Here is an 18,153-nt window from a genome sequence, read left to right as displayed (position 1 = left end):
CGTTGATCAGTAGAGGAGTTTGAAAAATATACTCTTCTTTGTCCAATCAATTTATTCGCATTTTGTTTTTTCTTCCGTTGTTTTTTACCAAAATCATTACTTCCAACATCCACAAATTGTGCAGGCACATCTTCGCCAGACAAGAATGGTGGAGGCTGACCCCATTCAACAGTGCCAATAAACATCCTACTATTTTCACACCATCTATGGTCACCAGATAAAAATCGACAATGACCCATGAAGCATAGTTCCCACCTATACATAAGCCATTCAAATTGGGTATGTTTGTTACAAGTTGGACATGCCATTTTTCCCTTAGTGCTCCAACCTGACAAGTTTTCATAAGTGGAAAAATAATTTATTGTCCATAACATGGCAGCATGCATCTTGAACGAATTGCATGTTGATGAATCAAATGTTAAGATTGCATTTTTCCACAAATCGTTAAATTCTACAATCAGTGGCTGTAAGTATATATCTATATCATTTCCTAGTGATTTTGGACCTGGAATAGATAAACTCATCATGAAATATGAATCTTTCATACACTTCAACGGTGATAGATTGTACGGCATAAATACAACTGGCAAAGTACTATAACTAGTACTCATGTTCCTAAATGGATTAAATCCATCTGTTGCTAACCCAAGTTGAACATTATGAGATTCTTCAACAAACCATAACTGTTCCAGATTAAATTCCTTCCAAATTTGAGAGTCTACAGGACGTGACAAAACATTATAATTCTTGACTTTAGATGATGAGTCTCATGTTATGTCCACAGCCGTTGAACGTGACATAAATAACTGTTGTAATCTAGATATCAATGGAAAGGGACATACGACCTTCTGCAGCACATTCTACTTCTCATTTTTTCATCTTGATTTATGGCAAATGGGACACCGTTCAGCTACTCATTCTCTCGCCAAAATAATACACAGTCATTCTTACATGCATGTATTATATTGTAATCAAACCCAAGTCATCTTTTCAATTGTTTTGTTTCATAGAAGTTGCAAGGTAAAATATTGTCTGATGAAAGTGCCTCTATAAACAACTCGAGTAACATAACGACAGCCTTAATAGGTATTTGGCACATGGATTTTATATGAAGCAGTCTAACTGTAAGTGACAACTTATTGTGTGACCGGTGCAAAACTGCAAGTACACAGTATCGTAGTTTTATAGTAAAGTAATAAGAAGAGTATCGTCCTCAGGGATTGGTATCTTACGTTTGTAAGTTATACTAAACTTGATTTTATCTAGAGGAATCACTAAGATTTTTGTAGTTGCAAATTTAAACTAAAATCGACTCAAAGGAAATATGCAAATGAAATAAAACTGATGTTTGAAGATCAAATTAATGGGAAGAAAGCTTCTAGGAAATCGATTTCACCTAATTCTTCACTATGCTTTTCTCATCCAGCTAACTTAATTTAATTCTCTTTTATCTATTAGCAAATCTCTAATTCTTCCAAAAGCCTCTTTCGATAGTCAATTGGAAGTGATTCTAGTTTATCAATTCACACAAGAGTATGCAAATTCAATAATCAAGAACGCAATAAGACCAATGATTTAATTACTACATAGCTTCATACAAGTCTTTCGATCTCTATACTTACCTATGCTGAAATATTCAAGATCTACCCTATGATTCCCTCTTTCGATAGCAAATCACAAGATTACTTATCATCTAATCAATGGCCAGTTAATTAGAAGCAATAAATTCAGGATAAATCAGATAAACAAAGAGAGAATTGCATTAAATTAGCATAGACAATCAAGTATAGTTCGGAAATAGATTATATCGTTTTCCTAGAATGAAGAAAATTTAGCTCATGCTAGAAATGGAATTCAACATAAACGAATTCACCATAATTGTTCTGAGAAGATGGGAAGAAAATAAACACTGAAAAATCCTCCTTGCAGCCTCAACTCGTTGTCAAAAGCTCAAGGGAACGATTCAACGCTTTTCTCTCGTTCGTGCTCGTGTATGATTCCAACGTACGTGCAATAATTGGAATTCCGTCTCCAAAAATAGATGAATTGAATCCCTCTAACTGTGTTTTTCTCTCCCAAGAAGTGTTCTCCAGTCAAAACTCCCGGCTCTAGAGTGAAAAATTACTTTTATATGGTCTCACGGCGGAAAACCTAAAATCTGTCAAAATACGATGTTCGCTCGAGCGGGGTGTCGAGCGCGCGTCGAGCGTTCGACTCTGCCTGATTTCGCTCGAGCGTCCTATCGAGCGCACATCGAGCGTTCGACTCTGCCTAATTTCGCTCGAGCGTCCTATCGAGCGCACATCGAGCGTTCGACTCTGCCTGATTTATCTCGAGCGGCCAATGTCTCCGCTCGAGCGATCTTTGTTTTTCAGCAACCCGCTCGAGCTCCCTGTCGAGCGGCAGTCGAGCGTTTGAATCTGCTTGAATTCGCTCGAGCGAACTTGTAAAATCTGCAATATGAAATTTTGCAAGTCATCAAATACCCCCAAACTTACAACTTTGTTTGTCCTCAAACAAAAAGAAAAACAAATGATAGTTTAGGCAATATCAACTCGACCCCAAAGAGAAGTATCATCACTCACCAAGCTTTTATGAATTTAGATTTTATCTCTAGTATCTTACTCTTTTAACATCAAAGATGGTAGGAAAATCAATCAAAAATTTTGCAATTTGTCAAGCAAGAGTTAGGCGTTTACTTCAACCTAAAGCTAAGACCTTGAGTGTGTGTGTGATATAGTCAATTTAACCTCAAACTACCTGCAAACTCAGATAAAAGTAGAACAACCAAAATCAGAAGAATTCTCTTTTAACTTAACCCCATAAGTCCAATTTTCAGAAATCCTCTCCACTAATGTAGTCAACACCAAAATCAGAGATCAAAAGGTCTTTAATAAGGTTGTAATGATAGGCCACAGGGTGAGGGTTAAGAAAGAACTGGATATGGGAAATTAAATCAAACTGGGAAAATACTTAGTGAAAAGAACATTAAAAGAGAAACTCACATGATTCAAATCATAGCTCTTTCTTGGCAATATGCTCATACTTGTGGCATTGTTATTGCTGTAATCACTGATGTAATACCAACACTTCCCTTAACAAAATCTGAGGTAATTCACACTTCGCTTAGCGACTTCTTTTTCTTTTCTTTTCTCTTTTTTTTTTTTTCAATCACTTCCTTTCTTCTTCTTCTTTTTCTTTGATCAAACAGAGCAAACATAATACGGTTCATCATGAAACCAATTTTCTCTTTTAAATGTAACTCTCCACCAAAGTATTTTCTCAAACTATCAACGGTAGATTCATTGTTTTTCAGGCTTAGAGCGGGCATGGTTTATGTAGTTCAAAGAATCAATAAAGGCTCATGAAGGCTCAAGGGGGTTTACTATGGAAGCACACTATGTAATGATGGCATGACATTTAGGACGGCTGTGAAAGCTTTTTGGTTATGCCAAAGAAATGCCTAGATCATTTCTCTAATATTTGGTCTCAACTAGGATTTCGCCTCAAGGACCCATCAATGGATTCTAGAGCAAAGCAAAATCGAACCTCCCTCTTTCAGTTAATTCAACTTCTTCTCTTCATAAGCAAAATGGAATAAGAGAAAAACGACTATGTGCTCAATTGTGTTCAAGGTCAAAGATTTAAACCAGAGTACCCACAAAACTTCACTTGACATAAAAGAAATTTTTGAAAATTTTTCTCAAAAACCATCTTCAATCACAAATTTCAGAGTCATAGAGAATTCAATCTTACTCCAATGCATGCTTGGTAAGAGAATCAAACAACCCATCAACAACCCAAGACTTAGAAAACAAGAGGATCAAATGATTATAGGAGTATACACCCCCAAACTTAAACTAAACAATGTCCTCATTGTAATGTAAAAGTAAAAAGGATTGAAGAAATAAAAGGAACTTCCCTGGTTGTATCATGAATCTTCCGTAGATTAGAATTTTTTAGCTCTTTATTCTTGCTAAATAATCCTGCATCAAAAACCAATTTATTAAAACTTAAATAAATAAAGATAATAAAATATATGAAAGAAAGAAAGATAGATCTATGGGTTGCCTCCCATAAGCGCTTGTTTTAAAGTCTACAGCCAGACTTTTCAATGATCATCAATTAGGATCTCCAAGAGGAATAAATGCATAGTTCCTCTCCATTTGCTCTCCCTAGTAGTGCTTCAATCTTTGACCATTAACTCTGAAAATATTCCCTGTCTTGTCCTTCAAATCTACTGCTCCAAAAGAGAAAACTTCATGAATTGTATAAGGACCTGTCCATCTTGATTTTAACTTTCCTGGGAAGAGTTTGAGTCGTGAATTGAAGAGTAAAACTTGTTGTCCTGGAGTAAACTCTCGCCTAAGAATCTGTTTGTCATGCCACTTCTTTATCCTTTCTTTATAGATCTTTGCATTCTCATATGCATCAAAATTAAACTTTTTTACAGCCCAATAAGCTCTATGCTCCAACTCCACAGGAAGATGACATGCATTTCCAAACACTAATCGGTATGGAGACATCCCGATAGGTGTTTTAAAGGCTGTACGGTATGCCCACAAAGCATCATCAAGCTTCTTCGCCCAATCCTTTCTATTGATTTTGACCGTCTTCTCAAGGATGTTCTTGATCTCTCTATTTGAAATTTCAGCTTGACCATTAGTTTGAGGATGGTAAGCAAGTGTTATCTTGTGCTTCACACCATATTTAGAAAGAAGATTCTCAAACAACTTGTTGCAAAAGTGAATCCTTTCATCACTAATAATAGCTCGTGGAGTGCCAAATCTTGTGAATATGTTCTTGTGCAGAAATTTGAGCACTACCTTTGCATCATTTGTTGTTGTAACAATTGCTTCCACCCATTTTGACACATAGTCAACTGCTAATAAGATATAAGCAAAACCAAAAGAAGGAGGAAAAGGCCCCATAAAATCTATTCCCCAAACATCAAACAACTCAACTTCTAAGATACCTTTCAATGGTAACTCATGACGCCTTGAAATATTTTCCATACGTTGGCACCGGTCACAAGTTTTCACCAAAGTGTAACTATCACGAAAAATAGAAGGCCAATAGAACCCACTTTGAAGTACCTTAGCTGCTGTACGGGTGGCTCCAAAGTGTCCTCTATATGATGAGGAATGGCAATGATGGAGGATGTCTTGCATCTCTTCTTCCGGCACACATCTTCTAATGATTTGATCAGGACATTATTTGAACAACAAAGGCTCATCCCAAAGATAATGATTCACATCATGCAAAAATTTCTTACGTTGATGGTAAGTAAGATCAGGTGGTAAAACTTTACAAGCTTGATAATTAACAATATCAGCATACCACGGAAGCTTGATCTCACATGCAAACAACTGCTCATCAGGGAATGCCTCTTGGACCACTGAATCTGGTCTTTCTTCCTCTTGCTCTAACCAAGAGAGATGGTCAGCCACTAAATTTTCACTTCCCTTCTTATCTCGAATCTCCAAATCAAATTCTTGAAGAAGGATGATCCAACGAATTAGCCTTGGCTTAGCATCCTTCTTGCCAAACAAATAGCGAAGTGCTGCATGATCAGTGAACACTATCACCTTTGTCCCAATGAGGTAAGACCGAAATTTGTCACAAGCAAATACCACAGCAAGCATCTCCTTCTCAGTTGTCGTATAATTCAACTGAGCTTCATTCAATGTCCGGCTTGCATAATAGATGGCTCTAAACAGCTTGTCTCGCCTTTGCCCCAACACTGCTCCAATTGCAAAGTCACTTGCATCGCACATAACTTCAAAAGGTTGACTCCAATCAGGCACAATCACAATTGGTGCTAAAATTAGCTTCTCCTTGAGTGCATTAAAGGCCTACAAACAAATAACATCAAAGTCAAATACAGAATTTTTCTCAAGAAGATTACATAAAGGTTTAGAGAGTTTAGAAAAATCCTTGATAAATCTTCTATAAAATCCCGCATGTCCCAAAAAACTTCTGATTCCCTTCACATTCTTTGGAGGTGGTAGTTTCTCTATGGTTGCAATTTTGGCTCAATCCACCTCAATTCCTTTAGATGACACTCTATGGCCCAACACGATCCCTTCTTGAACCATGAAATGACACTTCTCCCAGTTTAGGACTAGATTTTTATCTTCACATTTCTGCAAAACAAGAGCTAAGTTATGCAAACAATGATCAAAAGATGTACCAAAAACTGAAAAGTCATCCATGAATACTTCCATTATATCTTCCACCATGTCAGAAAAGATAGCCATCATGCAACGTTGAAATGTCGCAGGGGCGTTGCACAATCCAAAAGGCATCCTCCTAAAAGCAAATGTTCCATAGAGGCATGTGAATGTAGTTTTCTCTTGATCTTCAGGAGTTATAGCAATCTGATTATACCCCGAATAACCATCCAAAAAACAATAGTAGGAGTACCCAGCCAATCGATCCAACATCTGATCAATGAATGGAAGTGGAAAATGATCCTTCCTTGTTGCTTTATTCAACTTGCGGTAATCCATGCATACACGCCATCCCGTGACCGTTCTTGTAGGAATGAACTCATTATTTTCATTTTTCACCACCGTCATTCCACCCTTCTTTGGCACAACTTGCACTGAACTTACCCATGAACTATCTGAAATAGCATATATAATTCCAGCATTAAGGAGTTTCAAAATTTCAGCTCTCACTACTTCCTTCATTGCTGGATTTAATCTTCTTTGGTGCTCAATTGTTGGCTTGTAAAGCTCCTCCATTAAAATCTTGTGCATGCAAATGGAGGGACTTATTCCTTTTATGTCAGAAATAGTCCATCCCAAGGCTGTTCTATGCTCCCTCAATACATGCAGCAACTTTTCCTCTTCTTCGGGTGTGAGTGATGTAGCAACACTCACTGGAAAGGTATCACTATCACCCAAGAATGCATAGCGAAGATGCTCAGGTAATTGCTTCAACTCCGGAGTATTTTTCTGCATCTTTTCTTTATCATTTTCTGATTCACTCTTTGGTACCACCGGCTCTAGCTTCCCCACTTCATTACTAAGTGATGTAACCTGCTGCAATGCTCCCAAAGCAAAAACATAGTGGAGAAATTCTTCACTAACAAAAGGCAAGTCAGATTCACAAACAGCAGAATTATTAAAATCAAAAGCATGAGATGAAGAGGTGATACAGCGTTCTAGGTGGTCGGATGGCATATCTTCTTGAAAGGCCTCTTCTACACATTGCTTAATGACATCTACCCGAAAGCAAGTACTTGGATCTTCTGGAAATTTCATGGCTTGGTAGATGTTGAACATAACCTCTTCCTTATTAACTCTCAATGTCAATTCACCATTTTGAACATCAATCAAAGCTCTACCCGTGGCCAAGAATGGTCGGCCAAGAATTAGTGGGACATCTTCATCTTCCTCCATATCTAACACCACAAAATCAACAGGAAAAATGAATTTATCCACCTTTACCAATACATCTTCTATGATCCCACGTGGATACTTGATGGATCGATCCGCTAGTTGCAAGGAAATTGTTGTATGCTTCATCTCTCCAAGTCCTAATTTCCTGCAAATAGAAAGTGGCATAAGATTAATGCTAGCACCAATATCACATAAGACTCTATCAAAAAATGAATCTCCAATAGTGCAAGGCAAAGTGAAACTCCCCGGATCTTTCAATTTTTGAGGCAATTTCTTTTGAAGAATGGCACTGCATTTTTCAGAAAGTTTCACTGTTTCAAACTCTTTCAATCTTCTCTTCTTGGAAATGATGTCCTTCAGAAATTTGACATAATTTGGCATTTGTTCCAAGGCATCTGCAAAAGAAATATTAATGTGAATTTTCTTAAAAATATCTAAAAACTTAGAAAATTGCTTATCTAGTTTTTGTTTTTGAAAACGCTGAGGGTAAGGAAGTGGAGGAGCAAGAATAGGAGGATTGTCAGGAAATGAAATTGTAGGAGGCAAGTCGGTCTCCTCTAGTGTATCATTGACAATCTCCTCTTCTTCTACTTGATCTTTGCTTTGGCCATTGTTCGCAGCGGTAAGGGTGGATTTGCTCTCCTTTAATGGTGCCCTCTCAATTTCTTTTCCACTCCTAAGTGTGATGGCCTTGCATTGTTCCTTTGGATTCACTTCAGTGTTGCTAGGAAAAACTCCTCTTTGTTGGGCATTGATGGTAGTGGCTAGTTGCCCAATTTGCACTTCAAGATTCTTCATAGTGGATCCCATATTGCTACAATGAGTCTCAATGTTGTCCAACCTTGAATCAGTCTTTTTAAACCTTGCATTGGTCTCCTGAACAAAGGAAACCATGGCATCCTCAAGTGACATCTTCTTCTCGCTTGGTTGGCTATCAAATCCTAGAGGAGGTTGAGGTTGCAACACGTTCTTTGTATTTTCATATGAAAGATTCTCATGATTTCTAATCCCTGGATGATAGTAATTTGGCATAGGATTATCACGATAGTTGTAGTTCGGATTGTTGACATATTGAACTTGTTCTTGACTCGCCTCATTGCTTGGAACTATCATACTTGTAGATGCAACATATTCTATACTTTGTGGTATCCTTTGTGTTGTCAAGGCTGAAATCTGATGAGATAGAGTAGCAACTTGAGCTGAAAGGGCTGCTATAGGCTCCAAGTCATGAATTCCAGCAACCTTCTTAGCCAAAGTCCTCTCAGTTGGCCATTGATAATTGTTTGAGGCCATTTCTTCCAAAAGTGCAGTAGTACCTTCAGCTGTCTTCGACATCAAAGTTCCACCAGAAGCAGCATCAACTATAGTTCGAGTTTGCCCATTTAACCCATTATAGAACATCTGAACTTGCAACCAATCTGGCAATCCATGTTGTGGGCAACGTCGAACCAAATCTTTATACCTCTCCCACGCTTCATAGAGTGACTCAAAATCATTTTGCTTGAACTGGCTAATCTCACTCCTGAGTTGGGCTGTTTTTGCAGGAGGGAAGAATTTAGCAAGAAACCTCTCAGCCATGTCCTGCCAACTAACGATGCTTCCCGGTTCTAGAGATTGTAGCCAACCTCTAGCCTTGTCCCTCAAAGAGAAAGGAAACAATCTCAGTCTAATGGTGTCTTCAGTAACACCATTGATCTTCACAGTGTCACAAATCTCCAAGAACATAGCCAAATGAATATTGGGATCATCCAGTGGCGATCCGCTGAATTGAGCCTGCTGCACCATGCTAATCAAAGCTGGTTTGAGCTCAAAGTTGTTGGCATTGATTGGCTGGCGCATTATGCTCGAGTAATTTCCATTCACAACTGGCCGTACATAGTCCTTCAAGGTGCGTGGTAGTACCTCACGATCTTCTTCAGCCATGGCTAGTATCTTATTTCTTCTTAGTGATCTAAGAGTTCTTTCAATCTCCGGATCAACAGGAATAATATCACGAGATCTAGCACGGTGCATCCAATGTCAAAAACACACCTGTAGAACAAATTAAAACAAAATTCTAAATTAAAACTAAGATTACTTTGTATCGATATTGACAAAAAGAATAAAAATAAACCAATCCCCGGCAACGGCGCCAAAAACTTGACTGGTGCAAAACTGCAAGTGCATAGTATCGTAGTTTTATAGTAAAGTAATAAGAAGAGTATCGTCCTCAGGGATTGGTACCTTACGTTTGCCAAATACCAAAATTATACTAAACTTGATTTTATCTAGAGGAATCACTAAGATTTTTGTAGTTGCAAATTTAAACTAAAATCGACTCAAAGGAAATATGCAAATGAAATAAAACTGATGTTTGAAGATCAAATTAATGGGAAGAAAGCTTCTAGAAAATCGATTTCACCTAATTCTTCACTATGCTTTTCTCATCCAGCTAACTTAATTTAATTCTCTTTTATCTATTAGCAAATCTCTAATTCTTCCAAAAGCCTCTTTCGATAGTCAATTGGAAGTGATTCTAGTTTATCAATTCACACAAGAGTATGCAAATTCAATAATCAAGAACGCAATAAGACCAATGATTTAATTACTACATAGGTTCATACAAGTCTTTCGATCTCTATACTTACCTATGCTGAAATATCCAAGATCTACCCTATGATTCCCTCTTTCGATAGCAAATCACAAGATTACTTATCATCTAATCAATGGCCAGTTAATTAGAAGCAATAAATTCAGGAGAAACCAGATAAACAAAGAGAGAATTGCATTAAATTAGCATAGACAATCAAGCATAGTTCGGAAATAGGTTACATCGTTTTCCTAAAATGAAGAAAATTTAGCTCATGCTAGAAATGGAATTCAACATAAACGAATTCACCATAATTGTTCTGAGAAGATGGGAAGAAAATAAACACTGAAAAATCCTCCTTGCAGCCTCAACTCGTCGTCAAAAGCTCAAGGGAACGATTCAACGCTTTTCTCTCGTCCGTGCTCGTGTATGATTCCAACGTACGTGCAATAATTGGAATTCCGTCTCCAAAAATAGATGAATTGAATCCCTCTAACTGTGTTTTTCTCTCCCAAGAAGTGTTCTCCAGTCAAAACTCCCGGCTCTAGAGTGAAAAATTGCTTTTATATGGTCTCACGGCGGAAAACCTAAAATCTGTCAAAATACGATGTTCGCTCGAGCGGGGTGTCGAGCTCGCGTCGAGCATTCGACTCTGCCTGATTTCGCTCGAGCGTCCTATCGAGCGCATATCGAGCGTTCGACTCTGCCTGATTTCGCTCGAGCGTCCTATCGAGCGCACATCGAGCGTTCGACTCTGACTGATTTCGCTCGAGCGGCCAATGTCTCTGCTCGAGCGATCTTTGTTTTTCAGCAACCCGCTCGAGCTCCCTGTCAAGTGGCAGTCGAGCGTTTGAATCTGCCTGAATTCGCTCGAGCAGCCAAAAGCCTCCGCTCGAGCGAACTTGTAAAATCTGCAATATGAAATTTTGCAAGTCATCATTGTGTCTTCTACATCCTAGATATAACTCATGCTGTGAATCATTCCACAAGCGAGTAAACATGTTATGGCGCGGTTGTACATCTTCATCCATAAAAATTCTCACACCAATGTCGCCTAGCATTTGTTCCATATCCTCTTCGGGATCATCACCAACAACCTCAGTATGTACATCTTCATCGATGTCTTTTTTTCTTCTTCATCTAGAATTTCAAATGACGCTGGATACGGTTCTCCATGTAAGACCCAATCAATATAACTTGGTCAATACCTTTGACAAAGAGATGCTGTCTCACCAACTCTATTTTATGAGAACTCATATTCTTGCATTGTCAGCATGGGCATCTAATACGACCATCATTGTCAATTGTACAACATGCAAACTCCAAAAATTTCTTAACACCTTCATCCAACGATCTCTAACTTGCATCCAACTCTTATCCATATTGTCTAATATCCTATTGCAAACAGTCACGTGCATCAATAAACAATTAGGTACGTAGCATATTGTGCAATTTCTTCTTTTTATAGGATAGTTGGTCCTATCCCATTCGGGATTATAAGATCATAATTGCCAACCTACCAATTATTATCTGTCATGTCCAACAAAATTTCGGCAGCATTTCTCCATAATTATCCAAATATGCTCATTTGGTCATGCACAACGACAAGTAATACATCAATGCACCATCACCAAAACTGCATATCCGGAGAACAATAATGAATGAATGTACCAAAATCATAATATCGAATGCAACATATATAGTTAGATAGTTTGCGAGAATGATCTTACAAGTCCACTCTGGACAATTCAAGAGTTATCATTCAGTCGTTCAACGTGATTGATAACTCTCGAACGGGTCTAATGTTTATTTCAATACAAAGTACAAGATACGATATTAAAACACAACAACAATACAAGATATGAGAGTATAATTATTAGGTATTCTAAGTCATTTAAGTATTTTAATTTTTAAAATATATTTTAAGTATCTTAATTATTATCTATTTTTACTATTAGTTATTTTTTTTTTTTTTATAGGAACAAACATCTTCTTAGGAGATAAAACAATTACAGACATTTATCAAACCATAAGACTTGAGAAAGAAAGTTTGGAATACTATCCCACCACATTTCAATATTCTCAACTCTCCAAGCATTTATAGCAAGTAGATAAGCTACTCTATTACCCTCTCTATACATATGAACAAAAGAAACACGGGAAAAACAACTACATAACCTTTTTACTTTTGAAAACAAATTACCAAGCATGGAATTCGCCATATCTTCCTGTTGCAAAGATTGAACTAGTAGCAAACAATCACTCTCCACCTCAAGAGCCGAAATACCCATCGAAACACAAAGCTGCATGCCTCTAAAAACAGCAAGAAGTTCCACGGTTTCAGGCTCCTCTACATCTTCTTCAAGTTTTGAAACAGCCATGAGAACTTGCCCAGTTGAGTCTCTTAAAACAGCACTAATACCTACTTTATGAGCATCTGAAAAAATGGCACCATTAGTGTTAAGTTTTAGAACACCAGCAGAGGGGGCCTTCTAGCTAAAATGATTTCGGGACTGCACTCGAGATTTAACTATCACAGATTTATAACTATGTAACAGACCCAATGAATGAGAAATGACATGAGAAGGAGACAGGATCTTGTGATCAAATTTGAGCTTATTTCTCCTAAACCAGAAGCCCCATGCAAAACAGAAAAATCTTGCCAATTTTGACAAATCTCTTCCAACAGCAAACTGCATAGCCAACTCAGAAACACTACGTGGAAAAAGATTATTCAACATAGGGAAAAACTGAGCCCAAGATGCTTGCAACTGATCACAACTATAAACTGCATGCAATAAGTCTTCAGTCAAGTGAAAACAGAAACTGCAACTAGCATCTCGTAGCACCTGTTTCTGCATCAATTTGTCTTTAGAGGGAAGACTATCCTTGCAAGCCCTCCATGCAAACATTTTAATCTTATTTGGCACCGGCATCTTCCATAAGGCTTTCCACAATGTCTGCTGACTTCTAACAGTAGAAGATTCTGAAGCCTCAATCTGAGAAAGATCCATAATCAATCTATAGCAGCTTTTAATCGAGAACAGCCCATTTCTTTCGAGGTTCCATATCAATTTATCAGCTGTACCTATCGGAAACACCATTATTTTCATAATGACATTCACTAAAATTGGATTGAAGAGAGTTCTGAGTTTTTGAATATCCCATCCCAGATTATCTACATGGAAAACAGAGGCCACAACATCCTCTCTATGAGCCTCAACTACCCCAAGTTCTAAATCCAAACTCTGATGACCTGGTACCCATTTATCATGCCATAAATTTACCTTTTGCCCATCCCCAATCCTCCATACACAACCCTCCTTCAGCCATCGCTTAGCCTCCCAAATGCTCCTCCATGTATATGACGGACAATGCCCCAAACTTGAATCTAAGAAATTGGACTTAGAAAAGTACCGAGCTTTGAGAAGCTTATGCAAAACTGAGTCGTTATTTTGCAATAGACGCCACCCTTGTTTAGCCAGTAGAGCAAGATTGAAAAATCTTAAATTTTTAAAACCCATCCCTCCTCTACTCTTTGCTTCACACATATTGCGCCAACTAACCCAACGAATCATTCTTTCCTCCCTTTTTTGACCCCACCAAAATTTTGACATAAGACCCTCAAGTTCTACACAAAAGTTAGCAGGCAATAAGAAATAACTCATCGAATAAGTTGGAATTGAAAGAGCTACAGCCTTTAATAAAATCTCCTTTCCCCCTTGGGACAATAATTTTTCCTTCCAACTTTGCAATTTTTGCCAAACCCTTTGCTTGATTGATTGAAAGGCCCTAGATTTTGATCTACCCACTATTGGAGGCAACCCGAGTTACTTTTCATACTACTGGATTTCCTCATTACCCCACAACAAACGGATATCCTGTTGTAATTCCAGTCCCACATTGTTACTAAATACCATTGATGTTTTTTCCTTATTAATTTTCTACCCAGAAACTTGCTCATAAACATCTAACACATCTTGTACCCTCCTATTCTCCTCCACATCAGCCTTTCAAAAAATAACACTATCATCCGCTAATAGCCAATGATTAATGTTGGGAGCATTTCTACAAATTTTCAACCTAGAAATATCCTTTCTTACCCCAGCGGCATTCAATAAAGTAGAAAGTCTTTCAGTACAAAAAAGGAAAAGATAAGGGGACAAAGGATCCCCTTGTCTCAAACCCCGAGTAGGAATAATAGGCCCTTTCAGAACTCCATTGACTAAAACTGAAAAAGATACTGTTTTAACACAATGCATCACTAGAGAAATAAAACTCAACTGAAAACTCATAACTTCCATCACCTTTTGGATAAAACACCATTCAACCCTATCGTATGCCTTGCTCATATCCAACTTCAACGACATATACCCTTGATTCCCCTTCTTCTTATGCTTTAGATAATGTATCAATTCATAAGCAATCAATACATTATCCATAATTAAACGACCCGGAACAAAAGCACTTTGACTTTCTCCAATTATACTAGGCACAACAGCTTTCAAGCGATTAGTAATGACTTTGGAGATAAGTTTATAGGCCACATTATACAAACTAATGGGCCTATAATCAGCAACAACAGTAGGGCATTTTTTCTTTGGAATAAGAGAAATATATGTGTGGTCAAGAGACGGAGGAAAAACACCTGAATTTAAAGCTTGAAGGACCGTGCCCTTCATGGAAGATCCTACCACATGCCAATATTTCTTAAAGAAAGCAAGAGACATCCCATCAGCACCTGGCGCAGAGGAAGGATTCATTTCTGACAGAGCATCATACACTTCAGCTTCAGAAAACTGTTGACTTAGTTCCAAATTCATAGCTGGTGTTAGCCGATCAGCAAGTGCTTCCAAAAAATCTGTAGATCTACTTGGATTAGAACTCTCAAAAAGAGCTCCAAAATAATCTAAAAGAACTTTATCACGCTGAGACCCAGTTCGCCACACACCTTTCCCATCTTTTAATCTTCCCAGTCGATGCTTTCTTCTTCTCTGAGAAGCCTTCATGTGAAAATATTTTGAGTTTTTATCTCCCTCTTTCAGCCACAAAGCTTTGGATCACCACATAACCTCGTCTCACTCTAACCATTTCTAAAATTCTTCACGAGCCTTGATATGATTAGTTTTGCATTCACCTGTTGGATCCGAAACACTTAGCATTTCCATAGTCATCCGAGCCAAATGCAATTGCTTCTGCACATTACCAAAACAGTTCCTGTTCCAAAGATTCAGTTGAACCCCACACTCCTTAATATTATTCATTATTTGAACCATATCATGACCCCCTTCCACTCCCCTCCAAGTAGCTTTAATAATATCCTCACAACCCTTTTCCTTTACCCACATTTCTTCAAACCAAAAATGACATTTAGTGTGAACATGACCGCTATTCCCTTTAGTATTCACCCAGATAGGAGAATGATTAGAGTAAGCAGCCACAACATGAGTGATACAAGCAGTTGGGAATAAATTCCACCAAGACTGGTTTGCCAAGACTCGGTCAAGTCTCTCACTGATACACCACTCACCCCCTCTACAATTACTCCATGTAAATTGATTTCCTTTAAACCCCAAATCCTTTAGAAAACATTCATCAACCACATCCCGAAAAGCTATGATCTGCAGTTTGGCTGAGGCAACCCACCACATTTTTCATCATGGTGCAATATTTCATTAAAATCCCCAATTACCATCCACGCCTCACCATTCACTCTATTTAATTGCTGTAACAAATCCCAAGTTTTATAACGTTGAGTAACTTCAGGAAAACCATAAATACCCGTAAGGAACCAAGTGCCATTACCTAGATCATCATCAACCCGAGCATCAATATGGCAAACTGAATAATTCAAAATAGATAAAGAAATTTCCTGACCCTACAACAAAGCAAGACCCCCCTTCCTTCCATGACTATCAACGACTAAACAATTCACAAAACCCAATTTAAATTTGCATACCTCAAATTCCCTTGCTGTCAGACGCGTCTCCTGGAGAGACAGAATGTCGAGAGCTTCTCTTCGCACCAAATCGCAGAGAGTTCGAATGCCCCATGGGTTCCCAAGCCCACGGACATTCCAACTTACAACCTTCATTGCCTACGGCGGGGCTAAGCAGCAGCCACTGCCGATACAAAATCATCTCCCTGAAAAGCTTCAGAGGACTTCCCCGTGAAGAGGTTCCACACTTGGTCGGTCTTCCATTGTCATTTTCATCAAGAGAACCAGCTTTCTGTTTCTGAGAAAGAGGGGAAAAAGGGGGCTGAGGTGTGCCCTTATCTGCGGAATGAGAAATTGATGAAATGGAAGACATATGTTTCTATTTCCTACTGGACATGCCATTGGGCCGTTCCACCTTAACTGGGCCTTTACATTCACTGCCCAGCCCTTTACATTCACTTCGAAGCTCGTTAGGTTCCACTTCTTGAATGGACTCCTCCAATACCTTCTTAGTTTGAATAGCTGGCCCATTCAAACGAGAATCTGTAAGCAAACTAATTTCTTCATTGAGAAAGCCTTGCCCATCGCCTAAGCATGGCCCATCCGTTTCAGTACCAGTATCAGTATTCGCAACTACCTTTGAAAAGAGAACATCTGTTTCAGGATTTTCATCAAACATTTGAGATTCCCCCTCAACAGCTGCTAGAATTGTATCATCTCCTATAACCGTTTCCACATTTTCAGATAAAACACAATCCCCAGCAAAAACAAAACGGTCGGGTACATTTAACTCTAAATCCTTGTTCTGCGTTGAAATATTAGGAGTCGTTTCTTCCCGTTTTTCGATTGCTGCACTGCCCCCTGAGGCCAAAGAAGCTGGTGGCGAGGCACGGCTGCCGATACGAAAACCATCACGTTTATTCCAAGTGCGCCCATCTCAAAACAAGTCCCCATAACTGGATGCCCGTAACAAGGATCGGTAAGGAAAGGATTCATCACAAGCACCCGGTGCAACATGTGGCCATCGTTCACATTCCCGATCCCCATGACCCAGAAAACCACAATAGTAGCTGAAGTTTGATAATCTCTCATACGAAAACCGAACCCAGTATGATTCATCAGCCCCTATGGAAAATCGAGTACCTCTCAGCAAAGGTTTCATTACATCCAACGTTACAAGAACACGAAGGAATTCCCCCCACGCCAATTCCCCATTGTCCAAATCAACCTCTATCACCCGACCAATTTTTGCACCTATACATGCCCCAACACGTTCATTCCGAGCCTGAAGGGGAAGATCATGTAATCTGACCCAAAAAGTAGCTTCTCGGATTTGAATTTGGTGCACCTGTTTACTCCCATCAACTTCCTGGACTAAAAGTAAATGCTTATTGAAAGACCAGGGACCCTCTGATTGAGCTGAAATATTGCATATTTTAGCTATTTAAAACCAATGTATTTTAAATTCATCATGACATTATTATTGGTTTTAAATGGAAAAAGGGTTAAAGTGAATAAATCAAAGTTGTGATTTTAATTGATTAAAAGCATGAATTTCTGCTTGAATTCTACCAACTATTGATTACTGTGCATTCTAGTCCATAATTTTTCTTGCTTTTTATTATCATTTGTGTTTGTACCATTATTCTCCTTGTTGCTCTGTCTGTCTCTCTCCCCCAACTGCAAATACTTCTTTGGAAGCTGCAAAGTGAGGGAGACGTGCAGAGAGAGAGACATGGGTTTGTTAGATGATGTATGAAAAATCTCTCTATTTGTTTTTTCTTCAATGGAAGTACAAGGAAATATCTGACTTAACCAGGTAATTTCTAGGTGGATTTTTGCTTTGTTTTCTTGGGGGTCATTTTCTGTGCCAGTTAACTGAGGTTTGAAGATTGGCCACTGGTTAGTGGAAGTGGTGGGAATTGCATACTATGAATATGATTTGAAGTTGGTTTTGCCTCCTGTGGCCCGAGGAGTCATTGCTTTTGCTTACCACACGGACACCATGCATGGGACCAACTTACACATGCAGCTCACATGCAATAAACGTGACAGCAGCCTCTCACACGATGCAACCATGCAGATCACATGCAATAAACGTGATAGCAGCCTCTCACACGATGCAACCATGCAGCAGAACAAACACATGTGTTCACTCGGATAGTAGCAAAGCAAAGCACTCACTCGGACATGCTTTGACAGCCAAACACCATGCAGCAACCACTCACTCGGAACTG

General features: G+C 38.7%; 1 non-coding gene across 1 annotated transcript; it reads left to right on the top strand.

Annotated features, from left to right (window-relative positions):
• Positions 1 to 8,832: 8,832 nt before the first annotated feature.
• On the top strand, positions 8,833 to 8,939 carry LOC122302129. Its single transcript, XR_006240372.1, has one exon. It is a non-coding gene; the product is annotated as a small nucleolar RNA R71 (small nucleolar RNA).
• Positions 8,940 to 18,153: the final 9,214 nt, after the last annotated feature.

The sequence above is a fragment of the Carya illinoinensis genome, chromosome 2 (genome assembly GCF_018687715.1).
Source record: "Carya illinoinensis cultivar Pawnee chromosome 2, C.illinoinensisPawnee_v1, whole genome shotgun sequence".
Classification (NCBI taxonomy): Eukaryota; Viridiplantae; Streptophyta; class Magnoliopsida; order Fagales; family Juglandaceae; genus Carya; species Carya illinoinensis.
The sequence above is the reverse complement of the archived record's forward strand: the minus strand, read 5'-3'. Positions and strand labels throughout refer to the sequence as shown.